Source organism: Carcharhinus amblyrhynchos, chromosome 10 (genome assembly GCF_965287045.1).
Source record: "Carcharhinus amblyrhynchos chromosome 10, sCarAmb.v2.hapA, whole genome shotgun sequence".
NCBI classification, from domain to species: Eukaryota; Metazoa; Chordata; class Chondrichthyes; order Carcharhiniformes; family Carcharhinidae; genus Carcharhinus; species Carcharhinus amblyrhynchos.
This window is the reverse complement of record NC_137333.1, coordinates 13,899,768-13,909,701: the sequence shown is the minus strand read 5'-3', so window position 1 is coordinate 13,909,701 and position 9,934 is coordinate 13,899,768. Positions and strand designations below refer to the sequence as shown.

Below are 9,934 nucleotides of genomic sequence, written 5' to 3'. Positions count from 1 at the left end.
GCCTGGACTTGTCATTTTGCATCTCCTTTGGGTAATATGGAAGTAAAAAGTCTGACAACACCAGGTTTTAGTCCAACCTATTTATTTGCTAATATACTCACAAGCTTTCGAGGGGACTGCCTCTTCGTCAATTCACCTGACGAAGAGGCATTCCCCTCGAAAGCTTGCGAGTATATTATCAAATAAATAGGTTGGACTAAAACCTGGTGTTGTCAGACTTCTTACTGTGTTTACGCCAGTCCAACGCCGGCATACTCACATCATAATATGGAAGTGCCATTATTTCTCTTGACTGTAGCCATTGTTTCAAGAATATAACACTGGCCACGTCGACTATTTAAATATCTTAACTGTGTCTCACAGCATCAAATAATTTTGATGTTGAACAAAACAAAAGTGAGAAATTTCTCACCAGATTAGCATTCAAGTTATCAGACATAATCCCTTTGCAAACAACAGGTTTATTGATTATTGGGTCCCCAGCAGTGCTCTTGCCAATGTCTGTCTCTCTCCACAAAGAGGGGGAAAAAAACACCCAACCTGGAAATTTGCCATCTTTACTTTAAGAGTCTTCAGTCAGCAAGTTGTCCAGGCAACCGAGGTTTCCTTCTTGCTGTCGGGTTGAAGGCAGCTTACTTCAGTTCGGTTGCAAAAGTGGAGCTGAAAGGAGGAAGAGCAAGACATGAAATAAAACATAACGTTCCTTTATTTGTACGTTTTCAGTTGACCTGCATTGGAGCAGGACAACAGGTCTGAGACGCTCAGTCCTTGAGTGCCAATTCAAGCCTTTAATGATTCCATTTCAGTGGATTAATTACATATCATTTCTTGCAAATAGTGATGGCCAATTCTGATATCTTCATTCACTTGTGATATCTTGACATAGTTTTGGCATTTGCAAAGCTAGTGCAGTATTTCCAAAGCACTGAAATCTTCTCAACTACTGACTTACTTGAAATGTGTTTTACAATCTCAGTAGGATTTACAATCCAAATCATTTGTCAGTTCAAAAGCTTCTGCTGCTGCGGACAATTTTAAGGGGTTACTTTTTATTGCCCATGATCAAATCTATTTGTATCAGGATGCGTGCATTATCTGAGTAGTTGGTTCGATTTAAGTAATCCAGCAGCAAGCTTCTGTAATTTTTAAAAGTAAATTTTTTTTTAATTCATTCGTGGGACATGAACATTGCTGGCTGATCAGCATTTATTGCCCATCCCTTGTTGCCCTTGTTCAGAGGGCAATTGAGAATCAACCACATTGCTGTGCTCTGGAATCACATGTAGGCCAGACCAGATAAAGACAGCAGATTTCCTTCCCTAAAGAACATTAATGACCCAGATGGATTTTTCCAACAGTTGACAATGGTTTCATGATCATCAGTAGATTCTTAATTCCAGATATTTTATATTAAATTCAACTTCCACCACCTGCCATGGTGGGATTCGAAACTGGGTCCCCAGAACATTAGCTGCACTTCTGGATTAATAGTCAAGCAATTAATACCACTAAGCCTTTGCCTCCCTGGTTTATTTCCCGTGCATACTAGCCCTGAAGGTTTTAAAACTTGCTTATTTATTAGTGTCACAAGTAGGCTTACATTAACATTGTAATAAAGTTACTGTGAAAATCCCCCAGTCGCTACACTCGGGTGTTTGGGTGCACTGACCAATGTACCTAACCAGCGCATCTTTGGATTGTGGGAGGAAACTGGAGCACCTGGAGGAAACCCATGCAGACATTGGGAGAACGTGCAGACTCCGCCCAGACAGTGACCCAAGCCCAGATTTGAAATTGGATCCCTGGTGTTGTGAGGCAACAGTGCTAACCACTGTGCCATCATTAAACAATCAGATTGCCTGGCAGCTCTTAAAAATGGGTCCTCCTCCCACTGGAGGGTAGAAGTCCCACCCCCTGCTTATTTTAGTCTGCTAGCAGTACATTATGACTGTAGGGTTGCCTCTTTTTAGGCAGGGTGACTGCTGGCTTACTCTTGCAATGGTGGGTTGGGGACCAAGGAATATGCTATCTGCCCCAGGAAATCCAGCCCATAATGGGTACATTCAGTTGACATTAGAATACGGCAGAGTACTTACCCTGATGAATGCTGCTCTTAAAACATCCAAGAAGCTCGAAACTATCCAGGACGAAGCAACCTACTTGATTGGCACCCCATCCACAAACATTCACTCCCTCCACTCCTGACGAACAGTGGCAGTATCTACAAGATGCACTACAGGAAATTACAAAGGTTTCTAAGGCAGCACCTCCCAAAGTTACAACTGCTACCATCTAGAAGGACAAGGGCAACACACACTTGGGAATACCACAACCCGGAAATTCCTCTCAAAGTCACTCACCATCTTGACTTGGAAATATATCACCATTCCTTCATTGTTGCTGAATCAAAATCCTGGAACCCTTTCCCTAACAGCACTGTAGACATATATATACACCACATAGACTGAAGAGGTTCAAGAAGGCAGCTATCAGGGGCATCTAGGGATGGGCAATAAATGTTAGCGTAACCAGCGAAGCCCACATCCAATGAATGAAACCAAAAATCAATCGAATCAATATCAAGACTGTGCTTTTCTACCCCAAAACTTTTATTCACACAATCATGGAATTGTAGAGCACCAAAAGGGGCCATTCAACCCATTGAGCCTGTTCTTGCCCTTTCAAAGTGCTACTCAATTATTCCCACTCACCTGCTCTTTCCCCATAAACATAGAAATATAGAAAAGTACAGCTCAGTACAGGCCCTTTGGCCTTCGATGTTGTGCCAAGCTATGTCCAAACCCATGATCAAACTATCTTAGTCCCTATCATTCTGGTATGGGCGGCACAGTAGCACAATGGTTAGCACTGCTGCTTCACAGCTCCAGGGACCTGGGTTTGATTCCTGGCTTATATCACTGTCTGTGTGGAGTTTGCACATTCTCCTTGTACCTGCGTGGGTTTCCTCCGGGTGCTCTGATTTCCTCCCACAGTCCAAAGATTTGTGCGGGTTAAGTTGATCGGACATGCTAAAATTGTGCTTAGTGTCCTGAGATGTGGAGGTTAGAGGGATTAGTGGGTAAATATGTAGGGGTATGGGAATAGGGTCTGGGTGGGATTGTGGTCAGTGCAAACTTGATGGGCCGAATGGCCTCTTTCTATGCTGTAGGGATTCTATGGTTTTGTGATCATTTTATGGATGGGTACCCATGCTTTGGAACCCTTCTGATTTTCATTCATAGAATCATAGAATCCCTACAGCATAGAAAGAGGCCATTCAGCCCATCGAGTCTGCACCAACCACAATCCCACCCAGATCCTATTCCCATACCTCTACATATTTACCCTCTAACCTACACATCTCAGGACACAATGTTTTTTCCCTTCAACTATTTATCCAATTCCCTTTCGAAAAGTGTAACTGAGTTTCCTTTCCCTGCCCTATGAGGCATTTCATTCCAGATCACAACAACTCAAGTGGTTTTCCTTTCATTGCCTCTTGTTTTTGAAAGCAGTAGGCTGGATATGAAGGGGAAGGTTTTCCAAGCGTGCAACGTTAGCATAAAGTGGCGATGTAATTCTGCAGCAGTGTAAGAGTTCCTCAGTGAGGACATTTCAATCTTCTTTGGCTTGGCACCATGTGGATTATCACTCTGGTACAAACATCACTGTAATTCCAGAGGTTTGACAGGGTTGGTTTGTTTTTGAACGTCTCCACAAAAATCTTTCTTTTTGCAGCTGTTTGGGTGTAACTTTCTAACTTTCAACTTTTCAGCTTTGCAGTTAATTGGTTCATTCATATTGCTACATTTCAACTTCAAACCAATTAATTGAGCTCTACTTAAAGAACCGTGGACTTGAGATTTGGTGTGTGTGGGAACACAACAGATAGGCCAAAATTCTCCATTCTTGGTTACAGCTGGAATTTAACAGTGAAAGTGAATGGAGTTTTGGCTGAAATGCCAAATTGTATCATTGTAGCTCACAACGGGTCCTGCCGTGGATGAGACTGGGGAATCTCACCCAGAGTAAAGCTTGATATCCATCCAGCTTCCTTTCCATTATTGATTAATCTTCCACCCTTGATCAAAATGACTGGATAAAAAAATCATGAAGCTGTGTGTTAGCAACATGGCCTCCAAAACCTCTCAATTTAGTAAAGCAACTCTCAATCATTCCCTTCCTCAGGCCATTTTATTACTCCTTTCAGAGCAAACTATCTCTTAGGACAGCTGACAATCCTTTAAGAGCTACTGATGCTGGATGACTCATTCCCTATCCTCCTGCGCCATACAAATGCATCATGTGTTGATGTTTTTTTAAAGTGAATTAGTGACGTTTACTAATGAGAAAATAGGTCATTGTGCTGTAGGTATGTGGAACACCCAAGCTCCCAGGGTTGATACACCAACAAGCAGACTATCAGCCCATATGTCACGGACTGTGGCATGATTGCCTCTGGTTTTCTGATCACATCTGTTATTCTTGACTATTGCGCACAGGTTTTTCAGCGATAATAAAATTAAATGATTATGGTAATAAACGGGACTGAGACATTAATGATACAGGCCTTTCGCTGGTATTCCCGGAACCATCAGAGCTCTGGATCCACTCATTGTGAGGAAATTCTGCAGTGCAGATATTGTGGCTGGGATTTTGTGGCCTCGATCATCCTGAAACATGGGACCCTGCATGGGAATAACATCCCATGCAGGGTCAACGGACCTTCCCATGCTCTGCTCCTCACCTGTGTTGGTGGGAGTCAGGAAAAGGTCCCCAGGTATGTGGCACATTTTAATACCACAATCAAGTTACTGCAAAAATCATCTAGTTGCCACACTCCAGCACCTGTGTGGGTACACTGAGGGAGAGGACAATTGATACTCACATGGGCCCGAGTTATACCTGTCTCTTTATGGGGTAAGAGGAACATTCCTTGGTCCAGTTCTACTCTGGCCCCTTCCCACAACTCTTCCATCAGTATATTGATGGATATTTTGGTGCTGCTTCATACTCTCATCTAGACCTGGAAAAATGTATCAATTTTGCTTCCAATTTGCACACTACTGTCACCTTCACATGATCCATCTCTGACATTTCCCTTCCCTTCCATATCCTCTCTGCTTCCATTCTGATGATAAACTGTACACAAAAAGGCTCTGTCAAAGCATCATCCAAACATGAAACGTTAGTTCTGTTTCTTCTCCCCAGACTTGTTGGGTTTCTCCAGCATTTTGTTTTTCTTTCACTTCCATCAGGTTCAGTTGTAACATCCTCCATAGTCAATTTGTCTACAGATGCTGAACGGAAAGAATTGCCATGATGTGGAGATGCTGGCATTGGACGGAGGTGGGCACAGTGAAAAGTCTCACACCAACAGGTTAAAGTCCAAAAGGTTCATTTGGAATCACAAGCTTTCGGAGCGCTGCTCCTTTGTCAGATGAGAAAGGATTACAACATGAAAGATGATGTCAACAATGGCACTGAATTCAATAAGAAGCAATGTAGGAGGAATAAAAGCTTGCAAGTATGCTTATGTGCTAACTTACTGGAAAGGGTGCGTGTTATTGCAGGAGGGAAATTATTACCAGTGTACAATTTTCTCTTTCTTATTAATAACATTACCTCACCACATAACGGAACAACACTGTCATTTTCCACCATCCGTAATTTTCTACATAAATGGCAGAGTCGGGGGATGCCCATAAGTGAGCTAACCTAATACTCTCAAGTATTAAAATTAATGGTTGGCGATCCAATGAGGGTTGGATCTGTCCTATGTTTTGTTTGCATCAATTGAAGAATTAATATTAAAATGATAAGAATCAAAAGCAGATTTTCAAAGGGAAGCATATTGTGTGCCGTGCGGATATCAGTGAGGTGGTATGGTGGAACAGTGGTTAGCCTCACAGCGCCAACGATCCTGGTTAGATTCCTGGCTTGCCTGTGTGGAGTCTGCACATTTTCCCCTTGTCTGCATGGATTTCCTCCGAGTGCTCCAGTTTCTTCCCACAGTATGAAAGACGTGCTGGTTAGGTGCGTTGACAATGCCAAATTCTCCCTCAGTCTAACTGAAGGTGCCGGAGTGTGACAACTAGGGATTTTCACAGTAACTTAATTGTGGTATTAATGTATGTCTACTTGTGACATTAATAGTTAAATGAATAAGGAATCTTTCTATGAACCATTTGTTCTGACAGCCCTCCTTGTACTCAGAGTGAAATATTTCATGGAGATGACATATGGGCTAAAATTAACAGCATGTGGGTCATATCCTAATAACAAGACAGCAGATTGCTTCAATTTATGTCCTTCCACAATGTTGTTGTTGGTTACAATTCTACTTTTTACAACATTCTGGCACTGGGATAAAGACATTTTTGCAATTACAGAATAAGTAACTCTGAATGTGATCACCTCACTTTGTATTGTAACAAAACTGGGAAGTATTTATGGAGCACAATTATTTTTATTGCTGGCTGTAGAAGGTTCTGACAACCTTTGACCCAGAAGCAGTACCATCTGTAAAATGCCTGTGGAATCTGTCATTGTTTTGAAGAACTTTGAAAAAAATGACTTTTAAGAGTTTGCATCAATTTGTAAAGGGATGGACTGTGGTTTTCTGGGATGAATTCCTGATCCATGTGACCTGGCAACCCTTGACCTGGAAGCAGTCACAATAGGAAGGAAGTTAACACACAAAAGTCTGGTGGTCAGACAGAAGGACAACTGTAGGAAAAGGACAGTCAGAGTGCAGGAAAGAAAAAGGCAAGAAGCTCTGTCAGTGTAAAATAGCAAAACAGGACATAAATCTGAAGATAGGGTTAGAGCAAGGATTGTGAATTGGACAATTCTCACTCTTGCTGCTGCTTCAGTTTTCTCAGAGCTGACCAAAATGTTTATTTTTGTTTCTTAAAGGGAATTGATAAACTATTCTTTGGGGAATCTGTGCTTAGAGTCATAGAATCCTACAGTGCAGGAGGGGGCCATTTGGCCCATCGAATCTGCACCGACCAAAATCCCACCCAAGCCCCATCCCCAGATATTTACCCTAGCTAATCCCCCTGAAACTAAGGGGCAATTTAGTACGGCCAGTCTGCCTAATCTATGCACTGTGGGAGGAAACCGGAGCACCTGGAGGAAACCCATGCAGACACAGGGAGAATGTGCAAACTCCACATAAACAGTGCCCAAGCTGGGAATTGAACTTGGGTCCCTGGCGTGGTGTGGTAGCAATGCTAACCATTGAGCCACCATGCCGCTCATCTTTGGAACTTTGGAACTGTACATGATGTCTGTGGGAAGTGGTGTAGCTCGTGTTTATGTTTATTAAAATTTATTTTTATCATACCGTCTACTTATTTACCAAGTATCATATCCCCTGTTCATTCATGTTTAATTTATGTTGGTTTTGATTCGTGCTGAAGTGAAAGTTACAAAAGATTGAATCTTGTTGGCAATTTCTTCATTTGGTTATTTTAGGTTAGTTTCCCCTCCGGGATCATAGGTGCAAATAGTAGAGAATTAGGCTGCACCCATTGCAGGAGTGTGAATCACTCTCCCCAGATCTTTCAATGTTTCAGCAACCAAACGTAGTTGAAGAAATTTGTCTAAGGACCTCAGGAAATTTGGTTTTCGATATGGCAAAGTTCTGTTAACATGAGTTCCTAATGAATTCCACTTCGAGGAACCCCTTGGCTCAGTCAGCAAGTATGCCGGGTGGCACAGTGGTACAATGGTTAACACTGCTGCCTCACAGCGCCAGGGACCCGGATTCGATTCCCAACTTGGATCATTGTCTGTGTGGAGTTTGCACGTTCTCCTTGTGTCTGCAGGGTTTCCTCCAAGTGTTCTGGTTTCTTCCCACAATCCAAAGATGTGCAGGTTAGATGCATTGGCCACGCTAAAGTGTCCATTAGGGTCCCGGGATGCATAGGTTAGAGGGATCAGTGGGGTAAATATGTAGGGTACGGGGATAGGGCGTAAGTGAAATTCTTGCCGCTGCAGACTTGATGGGCCAAATGGCTTCCTTTTGCACCACAGGGTATCTATGATTCTATGACCCTGATCTTTGCATCACCATCTTGCTCCCGTGTGCACATTTCCATCCTTGACATACTGCAGTAATCCAATGAAGCGCAATGGAGGAACAGTACCTTATTTTAAGACCATAAGACAGGAGCAGAATTGGACCATTTGGCCCATCGAGTCTACTCCGCCATTCAATCATGGCTGATATTTTTCTCATCCCCATTCTCCTGCCTTTTCCCCATAATTGTGGGGATGCTGGTGTTGGACTGGGATGGGCACAGTAAGAAGTCTCACAACACCAGGTTAAAGTCCAACAGGTTTATTTGGTAGCAACTAACTTTTGGGGTGCTGCTCCTTCGTCAGGCAAGTGGGAGTTTTGTTCACAAACAGGACATATAAAGACACAAACTCAATTTACAAAATAATGGTTGAAATGCAAGTCTTTACAGATAATCAAGTCTTAAAAGTGCAGACAATGTCAGTGGAGAGAGGGTTAAACACAGGTTAAAGAGATATGTATTGTCTCCAGGCAGGACAGTTAGTGAGATTTTGCAAGCCCAGGCAAGTCATGGGGGTTACAGATGATGTGACATGAATCCAAGATCCTGGTTGAGGCTGTCCTCATGTGTGTGGAATTTTTCCCCATAACCCCTGATCCCCTTATTAATCAAGAACCTATCTATCTCTGTCTCAAAGACACTCAATCACCTGGTTTCCACAGCCTTTTGCAGCAATAACCTTCTTCCAATGAGGCAATTTATTTTTTATTCCAATTCAATCAAATCAAGACCAATTCAGAGTCTCAACAAGTTGAGACATTCCCAATCCAAGCTGACAAGACAGGACTCTCACCTCCTGTCCTGTGTTTGATCTACATGATCCAAGCTGATTGGAGTAGGCATTAGCACTTCCTCCAAGGCTTGACCTCATTTGCATCTTAACCAAAAGACCAAGATGCCGCTTTTAAAAATTGCTTCAAATGAAGGTAAAATGTAACCTAACAACTTCAACCAAGTACAGCATGTCGATACTACACTTGATCTTAGCCAAAAGGCCGAGAAGCACTTTATAGCCTTTTGGATTTAACACTGAGTTCAACAACTTCAGACTGTGAACTTTCTCTTCCATTTTGTTTATTTTTTCCCCCAACCCCCTCCCCCACTGGGCCATCTGTAACTTGTTTTGATTTACAGATGATGACTCTTATTCTGCTTTTAAGACATTCTGCTACCTAACCTTTATGCCACGATTAGCACCTTCTTTAGTTTTTAACATGACCATCAACATTCCCTTTGGCTTGTTTCCATGACAGTTACGTCAATCTTTCCTGAGCTCCCACCTATCCCTGACCTTCTATTCTGCCCCACCTTCTGCAGCCCACTCTCCAGTTATTTAATCCATCTCATAGAAACATAGAAGATAGGAGCAGGAGGTGGCCATTTGGCCCTTTAAACCATTCATCACAAACATGGCTGATTGTCTAACTCAATAGCCTAATCCTGCTTTCTGCCCATGATCTTTGATCCCATTCGCCAATATATGGTGCGATATTTAGCCACCTCTTGAATGCATTCAACATTTTGACATTTCTACCTCTCATTTCTCTTCAGCACTGAAGAAGAGTCATGTGGATTCGAAGCATTCACCACCCATGGCATATTTTCCATTCGCTGCTGGTGGGATCTTCCAGTTCTGCTGATGGTACAGCATTTTATGATGCTTGCCATCCTGCTGTCAGGGAACCAGTCATCTGGGGGTTGGTGGGAGCGGGGGTGGGATTCGCCTTTGGTGGGATGGGAAAATCCTGATGGGAAGAGCCATAAAATCTGCCCCGATGTTTCTCGCTCCTCAGATGCTATCCGACCTGTTGAGTCTTTCTGGCATTGTTCTTCTAAATGAAGAA

The 9,934-nt window shown here is 42.7% G+C and overlaps 1 non-coding gene across 1 annotated transcript; it reads right to left on the bottom strand.

The window, feature by feature from the left end:
- Nucleotides 1–8,897: 8,897 nt before the first annotated feature.
- LOC145349591 (U2 spliceosomal RNA) lies at nucleotides 8,898–9,097 on the bottom strand. The gene has a single exon (XR_013888107.1). It is a non-coding gene; the product is annotated as a U2 spliceosomal RNA (small nuclear RNA).
- Nucleotides 9,098–9,934: the final 837 nt, after the last annotated feature.